This window comes from Eptesicus fuscus, chromosome 6 (genome assembly GCF_027574615.1).
Source record: "Eptesicus fuscus isolate TK198812 chromosome 6, DD_ASM_mEF_20220401, whole genome shotgun sequence".
NCBI lineage: Eukaryota > Metazoa > Chordata > Mammalia > Chiroptera > Vespertilionidae > Eptesicus > Eptesicus fuscus.
This window is the reverse complement of record NC_072478.1, coordinates 1,161,611-1,179,933: the sequence shown is the minus strand read 5'-3', so window position 1 is coordinate 1,179,933 and position 18,323 is coordinate 1,161,611.

Here is an 18,323-nt window from a genome sequence, read left to right as displayed (position 1 = left end):
GGAGCCTGATCTTCTCCTGCTCCCTGTCTCTCTCCTCCCTGTCAGGGGGATGTCAGCGTGGTGAGGGGAAACAAACCCATACAAAGAGGGACCCGGAGGAGAACTCTCCGGCTGCTGTAAAGGGTCACACTCTCACAGTGGGAGGATAATGGCATCTCGGGATGTGGGGGGGCGTGTAATGAGATCAGACTCCTGTTGGGAACTTCAGAGTTTGAAGAATACGAATGAGGCCAAAGGCCTGTGAAGAAGTGAATGCCGCTGCTAATTTAAAAAGGAAGGGAATAGGACCCTTCATCTACTTATCACTCACACATTGACCAGAGCCGATGTACAGACTTCGTGCAAGGCTGGGCCCTCGCAGCCCCGCGGCCTCGGCCCTCAGCCCCAGCCACCTTGGCTGCGGCCCTGCCTCCCCGCCCACTGGTCTTCCGGAAGGTCGTTCTGCCATCAGCTCTAATTAGCATATTAGCTCTTTATTATACAGGATGTTTTGGGTCCTACTGATTTCATATAGGCTTTGGGGACTTGGACAGAAGCTCTGTAGGAATAAGAACAGGGATAACTGAAATAGAGGGGAAAACATCGAATGAGCTGGGGGTGGGGCCCTGGCTGCCAAGACTCCCTGTGCCTTCTGCGTGCTGGACGCCTGCCCCTGCCCACAGCTAAGTGGGTCATTGTAGGAAGTGGCTCTGGGCTCCCTCTCCAGCACCCTCGGCTTCTGATGGAATTTGCTGAGTGTCCCGGGGCAAGCGGAACGTGGGGAGCGGGGAGAGGCTGTGAGAACAAAGAGCCGTGCTCGGGCCAGCGTCATGGTGCAAACCCCCAGGCGCCCGCCTCAGCCAGACGGGAGGTGGAGGCAGCTGCAAGGCCTCAGCCATGTTTTAAATGGCCCCTGGGCGACAGCAAGACCTCGGCACACCTGTGCGTGGACACAGGGGACCCCATGTGCTCAGTCAATGAGGCGCCGGAGGAGGGGCTGATCAATGGGCTGTGCTCACCGCCCCAGGTGCGCCTGCACCAACAGACACCCGCTCTCCAGAGCTATTCTCAAAAGTCTCCTTGTCGCCGCGCTTCTGTCTCCGAGTCCGTCATTGGAAGTCGGACAGGTGAGCATTTCTCTCAGTCATTCAGGTCAGAATTTGCAGGAAACAGATGTTCAGAGGAAGGCCACACGGAGCCACACGGAGCCACACGGAGCCACGTGGAGCCACGGGAGCTCAGCTAAAGCAGCGGAGCCCGAGTGCAGCTGAGGGACGTGCCTGCTGGGACTGCCACCTCTGGCCTGGATCCTGCTCTTCCCAGACAGGTTATGGAGCATCTCTTCCAGAACTTTCCTCTGCAGGCTGCTGTAACCAGGACTCCCAGGCCGCCGTGGCTCCGCGGTGCCCAGGTGTATCCCTGCCCACACAGCAGCCTCACGGGGAGGTTTGGTAAGCCAGCTGCCGGGAGGGGTCTTGCATCTGACAGTTTACGGACGTAAGCGTCTCCCATCTTGCGACTCAACCTCCTCTAGGTGCTCAGAGCAAGTGTGTAAAGGTGTTTTGTGGTTCCGCCTGGAAGTGTCCGGATCGCCCTCCGCCTCCCATGCTGTCTGCATGCGGCCCAGCAGGCGCAGGAGAGAGAGGGGAGCCGCTGGCCCCTGACCCGGTGCCAGCCCTCCAGTCACCACCTGCCGCTCACGTCTCCCCACGGGCAGCACATGCCCCACGGAAACCTGCCCGGAGCCCTCCTGGCGGGACCAAGGGGCGTGGCCGCAGCACCCAGGGCCGTGGGCGTGAACTTCACACGAAGCTGGGGGTGCAGACTACTGCCACCGCCCCAGTTCCTCCCCGCCCGTGGCCGTGGAGGCACCCGGAACCCACAGTCACAGGGACCTGCGCTGGGAGCAGACCCGCGGAGGCTGCTCATCAAGACTCTCAGAAAGGGAAGCGCGGAGGCGCACACGCAGGAGACAGTCTGGGAGGCAGTGACGGGCGGGAGGGGTTTGAGGAAAGGAAAGTTCATCCACGCGCCAGACGCCACCGGAGGACCTTTCCCGGCTGAGGGTAGAGCGAGTCTGTGGGTAGCGGGGCCCTCAGAGCCTCATCTGCAGACATATGAAGATCGGAGGCACACGCCAGTAACATATTTCTCTGAGCCCTGGACGGTGAGCGACCACGCAGACTGAGTTCCCATGTGGAGACGAAGGGCTTACAGCCAAGACGGTGACCTGGTTCACGGAGCTAAAACACCTGAAGGAAACCCTCGTGTGTGTGGTTAGAACCGGGAGGACTGGGAGAAACCAGACTCTCCTATGTGAGTAGCCTCTTGGCGGTGAGTTTAAGATGTTTGAAGAGAGCATTTAAATGTATAGTTATGACCGGCCGGTGTGGCTCAGTGGTTGAGCATTGACCTCTGAACCAGGAGGTCATGGTGCAATTCCCGGTCAGGGCACATGCCTGGGTTGCAGGCTCCATCTCCAATGATGACCTATGATTCTCTCTCATCATTGATGTTTCTATCTCTCTCTCCCTCTCCCTTTTTCTCTGAAATCAATAAAAAAGTATTTTTATCAAAATAAATAAATATATAGTTATTTATCAAATTACTTCTCTCCGAACAGAAAGGCAGCGCTGTAACAAGGACGTTTCCCTGCCCTGGGCTTCCCTGCGCCCTTGTATCTGCAGCCGGAAACCGGGGGTAACGGGGAGAGGACGGGCCTGAGTCCGGCATCGATCAGCTGTCAACCAGGTCACCAGGCGCTTGTGCTCCGGGTACCGCCTATCTGTGCTTCCACATCAGAGGCCTGTGGACGGGGTGCCATCGAACCACTGCTGACATGTGCTTGGATTTGACATTTAGGAGTCTGGGTTTCCGGCTTATTTCGAACTAATTGGCCAAATGTGACCAGATGGTTTCTGAAGTGGCTTTAAACGTTTCCACTTTACAATCATTTTGTGTGTAACTTTCTGCCTGTCCCTCCCTTTCAAACATCACCGATCCTTAAAAGCAAACTGATGGCCACCCTTTGGGAAAGCAGTTTTCACTGCAAACGGTGGGCAGCCCTCCTGCCAGGTGTCTCCGGCGGGACTGCAGAGAAAGCTGGTCCGGGACAGACACCGATGCAGAAATCAGAGACAACACAGGAGGGGCGCCGACGGGTGGGCAGTGCCGCCTTCCCAGATTCTTTGCTCGGCTTGTAATCATGGTATGCACCGTGGAGGCTGTACGCGCTTCACGTGTCTGTGTGTGGAAAACCCTTGCAGGTGTTGGGTCAATGGCGATGCGTGTCTGCACTAGGTCTCCATGATCGACAGCTGCAGCGCATCCGCAGAAGCCCAAGGATTTTCCAGGGTGTGTGGGGACATCATGTCCGGGTGTATCTTGTTGATAAAAAATAGTCATTTTACTCAGAAATGAACACATGCTCAAGTAAAGGTCAACTTGATTTTATTGCTGAATTCAAATGCCTTGTCAACATTGCAGATCAATGATAAAGCAACAGCTTGATTTCAGACGGAATGAATCTAGGGTGAAGACTAGAAAGACCAGTTGGTATGCCCAGCCGGCGTGGCTCAGTGGTTGAGCTTAGACCTGTGAACCAGGAGGTAAAAGTTAGATTCCCGGTCAGGGCACAGGCCCAGATTGCAGGCTCCATCCCCAGTGTGGGGCGTGCAGGAGGCAGCCGACCAGTGATTCTCTCTCATCATTGATGTTTCTATCTATCTATCTATCTATCTATCTATCTATCTATCTATCTATCTATCTTCCTTCCTCTCTGAAATCAATAAAATATATTTTTTTAAAAAGCCCAGTCGGTATGACAGGGTTTCTGTTCCACCCACGGAGGTGGATTGGGAGGTTAAAAGAAGGCGGTTCATGCTCTGTGTTCCGAGGGAGGAAGTATATTTCTCACATGATATAAAGTGTCACTTCCTCCTGGAACAGATTAAGTGGGGCCCACAGCACGCAGTGTCTCTAAATCACACAGATCTCTAACCACTGAGGCTGTCAGGCAGTAATCCCCTCCTCCCGGCGAGACACCCAAATCCCTTCTTACGGGGCACTGACACCAAGAAGTCACAATTGGTTGTGATGGAAATTTTAAATGTGAAAAGCAATGAAATTAAACATAATTGGACATTCTCTCTCGGAACAGCAAGATGATCCTCAAGGCCATCAGGAATAAATTCAGAATCAGGAAGAAAACACTCAAGAAAGCACCGTGCACAGCCGTATCTTCATGGATGCAGGCGGGCCGTGCGCATACGGCTTTGCGGGAAATTGCTTTCATGTTCCATGTGGCCCACGCGCGACCCCTGGCTCACCTGGTCCTGTCTCATGTCACCTGTGCTGCTTACATCTAAGGGGCTTACCTGGGAGCACCAGGACCTCGCCCCAGGGTGGCCTTTCCCCCCAGCACATCGCTGGTCGTGCGGTTCGGACCCCTGACCTTGCCTCCCGAAAGATAACATCGGGCCTCAGTTGGGTCTCAGCTCCGGCCCAGAAAAGCAGCAAACCCAGACAATGGCCATGGCTGCCTTGACTAGTGAGCCCGGCGCTGGCGCCGGCGCGTCAGGGGAGACCGGGACCCTGGAAAGACACACCTGCCGGAAGTGGAAGAAAACTGCAGCCGGCCGCCTCCGGTGGAAATGTCCTTGAGAAATGAAAACCTAATTTTTCTGATCATAAAACCACTCAGGCCAGCCTACTTCTTCCACTGGGAACCTCCCACTGGCCTGCCTGTTGTGATTTTTCTGGAAAAATGTCTTCACACCTCTCGAAGCTGTGTTTGCTCTTTCAGATGAAACCGTGTAATAGCTCCCCTGGCGGAGTGTTGTTATAGCAACACGAGGGCCCGCCCACGGAGCGGAGCGAGCACAGCGTCCCCGCCACCCAGTTCCCAGAGGTTTGGCAAAAGAGACAGGAGATTTGCTGTCGGTGAATTGGTGAAAGAATGTGGCCAAATACACCCCAGCAGGAGCCCCGCTTTTTATGTCTTCGGATTTCTAAGGTGATGATGAATGTTTTTAAAACCGCACACAACACAAACAAGCGTGGGCCAGGAGCGTGGCGTCAGGACCTGGCGGCCACCTGGGCGGCGATGCTCAGCCCATCGTCAGCCACAGCCCCGCGTACATGTCGGGTGCGTGCCCTCGACGGTTTTCCCATCCGAAGGGCCATGGTGGTGACGGCCACACTGTCCCAGCGACACCGCTGAGCGCTGACGACCTGCGAGATGCTAGGCGGATTCACGCCCATGGCCTGTGCTCCCGCCAGGGCGATGGGTCAGCATTTACAGGTGGGAACCCGGGTGACCCACGGCCTCGCAGCTTTGGGGATGAAAGGGCAGATTTTCCCTGAGCGTCTGGCGACAGGGCCTGGGCGTTACCCACCACCCTGTCAGCCACAGCCCCCGCACCCCGCGCAGCTGCCCACGCCACCCTGCGCGCTAATAATGATGACAGTGACCGCTGCCTGGCTCAGCCCCTCCAGTCACGTAGGGAACACTCACTGGACCATCGGAAGGCTGGGACGGGACCTGTCCAAACCAGGATACAGAGCCCAGAGCCGGGCAGGAGGGGCGTGGCCAGCAGGGCGCTTTTTCTTTTTCTTAAGTCCTCACTTGAGGATATGTTTCCACTGATTTTTAGGGAGAGGGAAAGAGAGAGGGAAAGACAAAGAGAAACACATCGGTTGGTTGCCTCCTGCACACGCCCAACCAGGGCCCGGGCCAGGGAAGAGCCTGCAACCGAGGTATGTGCCCTTGACAGGAATCGAACCTGGGACTCACAGGCTGACGCTCTATCCACTGAGCCAAACCAGCCAGGGCAGCAGGGTGCTTTTTGTGGGAGTTTGAGTTTAATCCTGTGCCTGAGACCGACCTGTGCAGACATTCAGCACACCTGTCCCGAGGGCTGCTTAGCCCCATGGCCCTGTGCGTGGCCCTGTGCGTGGCCCTGTGGGTGGCCCTGTGCATGGCCTTGTGCATGGCCCTGTGCGTAGCCCTGTGCATGGCCCTGTGGGTGGCCCTGTGCGTGGCTTTGTGCATGGCCCTGTGGGTGGCCCTGTGGGTGGCCTTGTGCATGGCCCTGTGGGTGGCCCTGTGCGTGGCTTTGTGCATGGCCCTGTGGGTGGCCCTGTGGGTGGCCTTGTGCATGGCCTGTGGGTGGCCCTGTGGGTGGCCCTGTGCGTAGCCCTGTGCGTGGCCCTGTGCGTAGTCCTGTGGGTGGCCCTGTGCATGGCCTGTGGGTGGCCCTGTGCGAGGCCTGTGGGTGGCCCTGTGTGTGGCCTGTGTGTGGCCCTGTGGGTGGCCTGTGTGTGGCCTGTGGGTGGCCCTGTGCGTAGCCCTGTGGGTGGCCCTGCATGTGGGCCTGTGCATGGCCCTATGGGTGGCCCTGTGCATGGCCCTATGGGTGGCCCTGTGGGTGGCCCTGTGCGTGGCCTTGTGGGTGCCCCTGTGCATGGCCTGTGGGTGGCCCTGCACGTGGGCCTGTGCATGACCTTGTGTGTGGCCCTGTGCGTGGCCTGTGGGTGGCCCTGTGGGTGGCCCTGCATGTGGGTCTGTGCATGGCCCTATTGGTGGCCCTGTGTGTGGCCTGTGGGTGGCCCTGTGCATGGCCTGTGGGTGGCCCTGTGCATGGCCCTGTGGGTGGCCCTTGCGTGGCCTGTGGGTGGCCCTGTGCATGGCCTGTGCGTACCCCTGTGGGTGGCCCTGTGTGTGGCCTGTGTGTGGCCCTGTGCGTGGCCTCTGGGTAGCCCTGTGCATGGCCTGTGGGTGGCCCTACACGTGGGCCTGCGCATGGCCTGTGTGTGGCCCTGTGCGTGGCCTGTGGGTGGCCCTGTGGGTGGCCCTATGTGTGGGCCTGTGTGTGGCCTGTGGGTGGACCTGTGCATGAGCCTGTGTGTGGCCTTGTGCATGGCCTGTGGGTGGCCCTGTGCATGGCCCTGTGCGTGGGCCTTTGTGTGGCACTGTGCATGGCCCTGTGGGTAGCCCTGTGCATGAATGGTGACCGTGGCCCCTGCCAAGTGCCCCAGATAGCTGGGGTGACAGGGGCATAGGGTGCCAGGGAGGTGCCTGCCACCCTGGGACCCAGCGTCGCCCGCCCTGGGGCAGCAGGAATGAGGCCGTCATCGTGGTCCTGGGGCTGCTTGTGACTCGGCAGAGATGGAAGCCAGGCTGGAGCCAGGCTGCGGTGGCACTGGTCAGTGAAGCCATGTGGCGTGGACAGAGGACACTGGTGGAAGAGGACCCTGGAGTCCGGTGATGGTGTAAGCTAGCGCCTGGCGGAGGAGTGGCCCCAGCAAGGAACATGATTTTCCTCTCCTGGTTCCCTGGCCTGTTACTGTGACATCCTCCCCAGCCCCCCATTGGCTCCATCAGCTGGGACAACACCCACAACCCCAAACCAGGCCGAGCAGCACCGGGCCTCAGAGAGGGGTGCCAACCCCCCAGGTTCCCCGAGCTCTCAGACAATCTCCCGTCTCTTTTCCAAGATAGAATATCTTATTAGGTCGTGAAAAATCCACTCACAAGGAGAATTTTCATCTTAAAAACACTCAGGACATTTCCTTTCTCAGGTCGCTGCCTGTTGTGTGTTGTATGTGTGGCTGTTGTATGAACCCCAGCCCCGCCTGGGGCCCTGTGCTGTCATGTTTCCTCCCTGCACTGGAGGCTCTCAGTGACTTCAACGAGACCATTGTGGGCAGTGCTGGCCAGGGATGCTAAGCCGCGTCACAGACAAGGCCCGCACGGATGGACGGGTCCACACGGATGGACGGGCCCACACGGATGGACGGGCCCACAGGGATGGACGGGTCCACAGGGATGGACAGTAGATGCACGGGGCCACACGGATTAATGGGCCCACACGGATGGACGGGGCCCACACAGATGGACAGGCCCACAGAGATGGACGGGTCCACAGGGATGGACGGGCCCTCAGGGATGGACGGGGCCACACGGATGGACGGGCCCACACGGATGGACGGGCCCACAGGGATGGACGGGCCCACACGGATGGACGGGCCCACACAGATGGACAGGCTCACAGAGATGGACGGGTCCACAGGGATGGACGGGCCCTCAGGGATGGACGGGGCCACACGGATGGACGGGGCCACACAGATGGACAGGGCCACAGGGATGGACGGGTCCACAGGGATGGACAGTGGATGCACGGGGCCACACGGATGGACTGGCCCACATGGTGGACGGGCCCACACGGATGGACGGGTCCACACGGATGGACGGGCCCACACAGATGAACAGGCCCACACAGATGGACAGGGCCACAGGGATGGACGGGTCCACAGGGATGGACAGTGGATGCACGGGGCCACACGGATGGACTGGCCCACATGGTGGACGGGCCCACACGGATGGACGGGCCCACACAGATGGACGGGCCCACAGGGATGGACGGGCCCACACGGATGGACGGGCCCACACAGATGGACGGGCCCACAGGGATGGACGGGGCCACACGGATGGACGGGCCCACAGGGATGGACGGGCCCACACGGATGGACGGGCCCACACGGATGGACGGGCCCACACAGATGGACGGGCCCACAGGGATGGACGGGCCCACACGGATGGACGGGCCCACACAGATGGACGGGGCCCACATGGATGGACGGGGCCACACAGATGGACGGGCCCACACAGATGGACAGGGCCACAGGAATGGATGGGCCCACACGGATGGACGGGGCCACACGGATGGACGGGCCCACATGGATGGACGGGTCCACAGGTATGGACGGGCCCACACGGATGGACGGGGCCACACGGATGGACGGGCCTCCACGGATGGATGGACGGGCCCACACGGATGGACGGTTCCACAGGATGGACGGGCCCACACGGATGGACGGGGCCACACGGATGGACGGGCCCACAGGGTGGACGGGCCCACACGGATGGACGGGCCCACACGGATGGACGGGCCCACACGGATGGATGGGGCCACACGGATGGACGGGCCCACACGGATGGACGGGGCCACACGGATGGACGGGCCCACAGGGTGGACGGGCCCACACGGATGGATGGGGCCACAGGGATGCACGGGGCCCAGAACTGTTACCCTCACAGCTCCATGGAGGGCAAAGGGAAGAGCTGAAACACTGTGAGTCCGTGAGGAGCAGAGTCTGAGCTCGATGGCGGCTTCTCTCATGCTGACGACACATCGCAGTCCTAACCTTTGCTCAGTTTTCCCTGACAACCCGCCACCCACCCCTCCGTCAAGGGAGTCACAACAGTGGCCCTCAGTGCCCTGCAGGAGCCAAGCCACAGTCACCTGCCCTGGCCTTTCCTAGACACGCGGGCCTAGGGGTCTGCCCTACCTGCGGGGTCTGTCCTCACCTGCGGGGTCTGCCCTCACCTGCGGGGTCTGTCCTCACCTGCGGGGTCTGCCCTCACCTGCGGGGTCTGTCCTCACCTGCGGGGTCTGCCCTCACCTGCGGGGTCTGTCCTCACCTGCGGGGTCTGCCCTCACCTGCGGGGTCTGTCCTCACCTGCGGGGTCTACCCTCACCTGCGGGATCTGTCCACACCTGCGGGGTCTGTCCCCACCTGCGGGGCCTGTCCTCACCTGCGGGGTCTGCCCTCACCTGCGGGGTCTGCCCTCACCTGCGGGGTCTGTCCTCACCTGCGGGGTCTGCCCTCACCTGCGGGGCCTGCCCTCACCTGCGGGGCCTGTCCTCACCTGCGGGGTCTGTCCTCACCTGCGGGGTCTGCCCTCACCTGCGGGGTCTGTCCTCACCTGCGGGGTCTGTCCTCACCTGCGGGGTCTGCCCCCACCTGCGGGGTCTGCCCCTACCTGCGGGGTCTGCCCTCACCTGCTGGGTCTGTCCTCACCTGCGGGGTCTGTCCTCACCTGCGGGGTCTGCCCTCACCTGCGGGGTCTGTCCTCACCTGCGGGGTCTGTCCCCACCTGCGGGGTCTGCCCTCACCTGCTGGGTCTGTCCTCACCTGCGGGGTCTGCCCTCACCTGCGGGGCCTGCCCTCACCTGCGGGGTCTGCCCTCACCTGCGGGGCCTGCCCTCACCTGCGGGGTCTGCCCTCACCTGCGGGGTCTGTCCTCACCTGCGGGGTCTGTCCCCACCTGCGGGGTCTGTCCCCACCTGCGGGGTCTGCCCTCACCTGCGGGGTCTGCCCTCACCTGCGGGGCCTGCCCTCACCTGCGGGGTCTGCCCTCACCTGCGGGGTCTGCCCTCACCTGCGGGGTCTGTCCCCACCTGCGGGGTCTGCCCTCACCTGCGGGGTCTGTCCTCACCTGCGGGGTCTGTCCTCACCTGCGGGGTCTGTCCCCACCTGCGGGATCTGTCCTCACCTGCGGGGTCTGTCCCCACCTGCGGGGTCTGTCCCTACCTGCGGGGTCTGTCCTCACCTACGGGGTCTGTCCCCACCTACTGGGTCGAGTCTCTGAGTTCAGGCTCCATCTGTTCTTGGTGGTAACTGTTGCACCCATCCGCCCACTGGCAACGTCAGAAGATGCCATTAGAAGAAAAATACGGACAGTGAGATTACTGTAAAACTGTTTTTCAGAGCGAGAGGACAGGAAAGATGTGCTTTAATAACACGCCTTATCCTGTAGGTGACTCGAACCTCCAGGATGAGAGGGTCTGAGGCTGGGTCACTCAGCATTAGGTGGGGACTCAGGGTCCACAGCTATGAAGATGAACACACCTCAGCAAATGCAATCGTCGGCATCGACGTTGGCGATAGAGAACTGCTGCAAAGAGAACCGTTGTTTGTTACGGTCTTTGGGGAAAACCCGTGAGGGGGTTTATCCAGACCCAGCCTGTGGCTGTCAGCCACGCACTCAGGGACGCGGGCATCCTGGGAGCTGTCGTGGAGGGCGGTTACCTGGCCTGTGGCTGCGATGCCGAGGGCACCACGGAGGGGCCTCCCACACGCCAGAGCTGAGAGACAGCCCTCCCCGCGGACTTCCCAGGTGTGTTTTTTCCAACTGATGGTCTACAGAGACGCCGGGAGGAGCTGCTGCTGATCACAGTGTGGTTTCCGGGGGCGATAACGCCGGGATCCGCACACTTTATGGTTAGAAAGAACAAAACATCCTGAACATCAGAGAGTCACACTGCAGTGAGCACGCTCACTTACGAGACACGGAAGAAAGCAGGCAGCATTCGCAGTGGCGACCGCATAACATCTGGGTGTTGCCCAGGGTCTGCAAGGCCCGCTCCTCCGCACGCGGACCGGCACCTGGGCCGGACCGGCACGCGGCCTGCCAGTGTGACTGACACTCACCAACGCCCTGAGCCGTGAAGAGCTCCTGGCTGTGTATGTATGATGCACTGGGGGGCACGCGGTGGAAAATGTTAGAAACATGGGCTATTCAACTGCATGAGGTTTCTAATGGTCACAGCCTTAACACAATTTTAAATTATAATTTTACATTTATCAGTTCTTAAGACCGTAAAAGAGAGGTAATATGCTAATTGCCGTTACAGAGTCCCAGTAACAACCAATTTGCATTGACAGACCAGCAGGAGGATGTGCACGCAGAGGGAATGGGCGCCTGGAGCCAAGTTCCCGGGGGTCTGAGGAGAGTGCCTGACAGAGACTGGACTGCAAAGAAGGAAGAGGAAGCGGCCACGGGGAGCTCTTCCAATCCCCCTGCATGGACACCCTACCCCAGCCCCTGCACCCCCGGGGAACGGATAGACACCCTACCCCAGCCCCTGCACCCCGGGGGGGACAGACGGACACCCTACCCCAGCCCCTGCACCCCGGGGGGGACAGACGGACACCCTACCCCAGTCTCCGCACCCCCATGGGGACGGACGGACACCCTACCCCAGCCCCAGCACCCCCGGGGGGACGGACAGACACCCTACCCCCGCCCCCGCACCCCGGGGGGGACGGACAGACACCCTACCCCAGCCCCCGTACCCCCAGGGGGATGGACGGACACCCAACCCCAGCCTCCACACTCCCAGGGGCACAGACGGACACCCTACCCCAGCCTCCGCACCCCCGGGGGGATGGACAGACACCCTACCCCAGCCCCCGTACCCCCGGGGGACGGACAGACACCCTACCCCAGCCCCCGTACCCCCAGGGGGATGGACGGACACCCAACCCCAGCCTCCACACTCCCAGGGGCACGGACGGACACCCTACCCCAGCCTCCGCACCCCCGGGGGGATGGACAGACACCCTACCCCAGCCCCCGCACCCCTGGGGGAACAGGGAGGCTGACCAGACAGGGAGAAGACCCAGCCTCGGGGGTAGCTACAGCCCACACCTCTGACTCTCGATCTCTTCCCCTGCCACCCCTGCCAGGGGCACCCACAACAATAGCACGCCTGTGACCACCCATCAGCACCCCCGAGGCGCCTGGGGCCCGCAGCTGCTGGGCCCCCTCCGCTGGGGCCGGGCATGCCTCTCCTCCCTATAACTCCAGACCCGGGTGGAGGCAGCCTGAGCAGCCCCCAGGGTCAGACTCTTCCTCCCAGAGAGCAGCAGCTCCATCTCCGCAGCGGAAGTGCGCTGAACCTCAATGGGGACCAGGCTAAACTGTCCCGCCCACAGCTCTCATCATATATGCACTGAGGTCCCGCCCAGAGCTCTCATATATGCACTGAGGACCCGCCCAGAGCTCCAGGCTCCAGGAGGAGGCGCGCTCCCAGCCTCGGGCTTATGCGCGTGAAGAGCTGTTTGGTGAGGAGGAGGCGGAATCCCATCCCACCCCAACATAACCCCTGCTGCTGCCCGTGGTGTCCTCAGACTTCAGCCTTGAGAGGCGGGACAGCCTCGGCTCTGTCCTCCTCTCCTCCCCTTTATTTAGTTTGATTCCTTTTTAATCCTCACCTGAGGATATGCTTTGCATTGATTTTTTTGGGTGTTTTTGAGAGGATGGAAGGGAGGAAGGCAGGGAGGGTGGGGAGGGAGAGAAAGAAACATGGATGTGAGAGACACGTCGATTGGTTGCCTCCTGTCCAGGCTCCCACCAGGGCCGCAATGGAACCTGCTGCCCAGGTACATGCCCTTGACGGGAATCGAACCCTTGACCTTCGGTGCACTGGCTGCTGCTCTAACCACTGAGCACCAGCCAGGGCTTTCCCTTCCCTTTTCAGGTGTTTGGTCATGTTCGGGGCAGAATGGACTATGGGCCCAGCCGCGGTGACAGAGCTGTGGGCCCCCCTCTGTCACCGGGACGGCTCTGCTCTGAGTAGAAAGCACCTCCTCACCTGCTGGGAGTTGTCCACCTGGGACAGGGCGCTCACCTGGGAACGCGGCCCATCCTCCTTCCGAGAACTGCCCAGCACGACGGAGAGACCGCCCACCTCGGGGCTGAGACCTTCTAGTCCCGGAGGCCCTGCTCTTTATACCCCCAGCCCCTATGCCTGCGATCTGGTCCCGGGCGCCCCGAGGTGCCCGCCCTCTGCGACTCCCCCACCCCCCATCCCCAGCCCCTATGCCTGCGATCTGGTCCTGGGCGCCCCGAGATGCCCGCCCTCTGCAACGCCCCCTCCCCCAGCCCCAAGGTGCCCGCCCTCCTCCTGACTGACCAGCGTGGCCACAGCCCTCCTCCTGACTGACCAGCCACGGCCACAGCCCTCCTCCTGACTGACCAGCCACGGCCCTCCTCCTGACTGACCAGCCACGGCCACAGCCCTCCTCCTGACTGACCAGCCACAGCCCTCCTCCTGACTGACCAGCCACAGCCACAGCCCTCCTCCTGACTGACCAGCCACGGCCACAGCCCTCCTCCTGACTGACCAGCCACAGCCACAGCCCTCCTCCTGACTGACCAGCCACGGCCACAGCCCTCCTCCTGACTGACCAGCCACGGCCACAGCCCTCCTCCTGACTGACCAGCCACGGCCACAGCCCTCCTCCTGACTGACCAGCCACAGCCCTCCTCCTGACTGACCAGCCACAGCCACAGCCCTCCTCCTGACTGACCAGCCACAGCCACAGCCCTCCTCCTGACTGACCAGCATGGCCACAGCCCTCCTCCTGACTGACCAGCATGGCCACAGCCCTCCTCCTGACTGACCAGCACGGCCACAGCCCTCCTCCTGACTGACCAGCCACGGCCACAGCCCTCCTCCTGACTGACCAGCCACAGCCACGGCCCTCCTCCTGACTGACCAGCCACAGCCACAGCCCTCCTCCTGAGTGACCAGCCACAGCCACAGCCCTCCTCCTGACTGACCAGCCACGGCCACAGCCCTCCTCCTGACTGACCAGCCACGGCCACAGCCCTCCTCCTGACTGACCAGCCACAGCCCTCCTCCTGACTGACCAGCCACAGCCACAGCCCTCCTCCTGACTGACCAGCCACAGCCACAGCCCTCCTCCTGACTGACCAGCATGGCCACAGCCCTCCTCCTGACTGACCAGCATGGCCACAGCCCTCCTCCTGACTGACCAGCCACGGCCACAGCCCTCCTCCTGACTGACCAGCCACAGCCACAGCCCTCCTCCTGACTGACCAGCCACAGCCACGGCCCTCCTCCTGACTGACCAGCCATGGCCACAGCCCTCCTCCTGACTGACCAGCATGGCCACAGCCCTCCTCCTGACTGACCAGCCACGGCCACAGCCCTCCTCCTGACTGACCAGCCACAGCCACAGCCCTCCTCCTGACTGACCAGCCACAGCCACAGCCCTCCTCCTGACTGACCAGCATGGCCACAGCCCTCCTCCTGACTGACCAGCCACGGCCACAGCCCTCCTCCTGACTGACCAGCCACAGCCACAGCCCTCCTCCTGACTGACCAGCCACAGCCACAGCCCTCCTCCTGACTGACCAGCCACAGCCCTCCTCCTGACTGACCAGCCACGGCCACAGCCCTCCTCCTGACTGACCAGCCACGGCCTTCCTCCTGACTGACCAGCCACGGCCACAGCCCTCCTCCTGACTGACCAGCCACGGCCACAGCCCTCCTCCTGACTGACCAGCCACAGCCACAGCCCTCCTCCTGACTGACCAGCCACAGCCACGGCCCTCCTCCTGACTGACCAGCCAAGGCCACAGCCCTCCTCCTGACTGACCAGCCACAGCCACAGCCCTCCTCCTGACTGACCAGCCACGGCCACAGCCCTCCTCCTGACTGACCAGCCACAGCCACAGCCCTCCTCCTGACTGACCAGCCACAGCCACAGCCCTCCTCCTGACTGACCAGCCAAGGCCACAGCCCTCCTCCTGACTGACCAGCCACAGCCACGGCCCTCCTCCTGACTGACCAGCCAAGGCCACAGCCCTCCTCCTGACTGAGCAGCCACAGCCACGGCCCTCCTCCTGACTGACCAGCCAAGGCCACAGCCCTCCTCCTGACTGACCAGCCACGGCCACAGCCCTCCTCCTGACTGACCAGCCAAGGCCACAGCCCTCCTCCTGACTGACCAGCCACAGCCACAGCCCTCCTCCTGACTGACCAGCCACAGCCACAGCCCTCCTCCTGACTGACCAGCCAAGGCCACAGCCCTCCTCCTGACTGACCAGCCACAGCCACGGCCCTCCTCCTGACTGACCAGCCACAGCCACGGCCCTCCTCCTGACTGACCAGCCAAGGCCACAGCCCTCCTCCTGACTGACCAGCCTCGGCCACAGCCCTCCTCCTGACTGACCAGCCACAGCCACAGCCCTCCTCCTGACTGACCAGCCACAGCCACAGCCCTCCTCCTGACTGACCAGCCACAGCCACAGCCCTCCGGATAGATCACGCCGCCTCCCTACACACAGTGTGCGACAATCAACACTAGGGAAATGCCTTTGAAGGAATTAATAAAAACGATAGCTGATCCTAAAATTCTGACCATGTATTTCAAATAGGTTATTGCTCATTCATGCTAATCTGACATAAAGAAAGCAGACAGCCCTGGCTGGTGTGGCTCCGTGGATAGAGTGCTGCCCTCGGATTAAAGGGTCCTGGGTTCGATTCCAGTCCAGGGCACATGCCTCAGTGGCAGGCTCCATCCCCGGCCCAGGGCCACGTGCGGGAGGCAACCAATCGATGTGTCTCTCTCACATGGATGTTTCTCTGTCTGTCTCTCCTACTCTGTCTCTAAATAAATAAATACAGAAATAAATACATAAGTAAATACATACATTTTTAAATTGTGATTATAAAAAAAAGAAAACACATTTCCCTCCCGAGAAACCGAAGTCACCTATCACACCCTCTTTCCCACCCGCGTCAGGCACAGGGATCCTCAGCCAAGGGCAGGCCTCACCCGGCTCAATGAACACAGACACTCCGAAGCTGCAGATGCGGCTGGGAGAGTGGAGTTTGGATTTAAATGCCTGAAGCCATTAAGCTAACTGGACAATTAGCAAAACTCCACTCCCTCTGGTCATACATGAGCACGCCCTTCAGGAGCATGGCTGCAATGTTCTCCTACTCTTGTAGGATTTTGTTCCAAAGAATCAATAAGGCCTATACATGGTCCTAAAACTCAAAGAAGGCTGGGATTCGGAGGGAGCTTTGAGTTTATCTGAGCCAATATTTTTTTAATTTAAATTCTTTATTCTTTAAAGTATTACCTATGTCTCCTTTTTCCCCCATTGACCTCTCCCCAGCCACTCCCACCCCCCAGCACATGCCCTCACCCCCCTACTGTCTGTGTCCATGGGTTATGCTCATATGCATGCATCCAAGTCCTTTGGTTGATCTCTTACACCTCCCCCGACACACACACACCCTCTCCCCTGCCTTCCATCTGAGGTTTGACAGTCTGTTCGATGCTTCTGTGACTCTGGATCCATTTTTGTTCATTAGATTCCACAAATGAGTGAGATCACCTGGTATTTATTTTTCTCCGACTGGTTTATTTTGCTAAGCATAATGCTCTCCAGGTCCATCCATGCTGTTGGTAGGGCCAATATTTTGTTAAAATATATTTTTGTCGATTTCATAGAGGAAGGGAGAGGGAGAGATAGAAACATCAATGATGAGAGAGACTGACTCTTTGATCGACTGCCTCCTGCACACCCAACACTGGAGATCGAGCCCGTAACTCAGGCATGTGTCCTGGCCAGGAATCGAACCGTGCCCTCCTGGTTCATAGGCTGATGCTCAACCACTGAGCCCCACCGGTCGGGCCAAGTGAATATTTTTATTCTAAAGATAAGGTTGAGGTTCAACGTACTAAACAGCATACCCCGATTTCTGTTAGACTTACATCTGAGCACAGGCTCTGACGTCTCCAGCATCTGTTTCTGCTATGGACTCGGCTCGCAGCGGGCTCGTGCATTAAAAATGTAGATAATCTTGTCCCTCACAGCTTAACAGAAACCAAGACTCTGTTAGTTGACAAGATATTTTGCTCAAATAACATAAAATGGAAACCCAGCCGGAGAACATCTGCTGCCCCAATTATGTCTTTAGCCCATCACCCCCGACGGATTGTAATGGCACTAAAATACAATGACTGAGAGAGACTGGAAAACAGGAGACCCTGAGCCCATGTCCAGACCACCTGCCGGTGCGGAGGGCTGCCCAGACCTGGAGCGGACCCACGCCCCCTGACATCACGGCAGAAAGCACACACTTAGCTGATGAACAAACCACTTTCCCTTTCATTCTCCACACACATTTCTCACAATCTATAATAATAAAAGTGTAATATGCTAATTAGACCAGACGACCTTACAGATGAAGCTGGGGCTGCAAGGGAAGCCCAGGTCTCAGGTACCTACCGGCAGCCAAAGGGAAGCCTGGATCCCGGGTGCCAGAGGGAAGCCGGTGCCAGCAGCTGGGAAAGGAAGGCCTACTCTTGCACGAGTTTCGTGCATCGGGCCTCTAGTCCGATATAAAAGGCTAATATGAAAATTGTCCCTCGACTGGGAGTCCGGCCATGGGCGGGATTGGCTGGCCAACAGCCTGCAGCCCCTCCCTCTGGCTGGCCTGGCCTGATTGGCCCCGATCGGGGTGGGCCGGCTGGACAACACCTGTACACAAATTCATGCACCAGGCCTCTAGTAAAATACAAAAATCTGCAGTAAGAGTTGCTTTTTCCCTTTTCTGCCTTCCCCTTTGTTCTTAGGCAGTTTTAAAGTATTTTATGTTCTGAAGAAAAGCAGTTTACTAAGTTTCTCCATTTTGTCCTAATCTCTAATTTATCTCAGCCTCTGACTTGATTGCCTCCAGTAGTGGCTTCCTAACACTTTGAAAAAAGGAGACAAACAAATCTCTATGTCACCACCAGATGGCACCAAAGACTCACTCATAACTGCAGCCGCCCAGCCCCAGCCCCAGCAGTCCAGCTCCCGGGAAAGGCTTGTTCTTTTTTCTTTTTTTTAATACATTTTATTGGTTGTTTACAGAGAGGAAGGGAGAGGGATAGAGAGCTAGAAACAT